This window comes from Leptonychotes weddellii, chromosome 5 (genome assembly GCF_054177405.1).
Source record: "Leptonychotes weddellii isolate Sample4059 chromosome 5, ASM5417740v2, whole genome shotgun sequence".
NCBI lineage: Eukaryota > Metazoa > Chordata > Mammalia > Carnivora > Phocidae > Leptonychotes > Leptonychotes weddellii.
Genome location: NC_138373.1, coordinates 128,017,296 through 128,017,852, shown reverse-complemented (window position 1 = coordinate 128,017,852; position 557 = coordinate 128,017,296).

Here is a 557-nt window from a genome sequence, read left to right as displayed (position 1 = left end):
TTCTTCTTTCTTTTTTCAACCATCTTATCTTATGAATTTGTTTTTTTAGAATCTTTTTTAATTTTCATTTTTACAGTCATATTCTATCCCTAACAATTGCACTACTGGGTATTTACCCTAAAGATACAAATGTAGGGATCCGAAGGGGTATGTGCACCCCGATGTTTATAGCAGCAATGTCCACAATAACCAAACAATGGAAAGAGCCAAGATGTCCATCGACAGATGAATGGATAAAGAAGATGTGGTGTATATATATATACAATGGAATATTATGCAGCCATCAAAAGGAATGAAATTTGGCATTTGCAACGATGTGGATGGAACTGGAGGGCATAATGCTGAGTGAAATAAGTCAGAGAAAGTCATGTATCATGCTCCCTAACACAGGAGCAGCCAATTATAAGATTTTATTTATTTATTTTACAGAGAGAGACACAGTGAAAGAGGGAACACAAACCAGGGGAGTGGGAGAGGGAGAAGCAGGCTTCCCGCGGAGCAGGGAGCCTGGCATGAGGCTCGATCCCAGGACCCTGAGATCATGACCTGACCAGAAG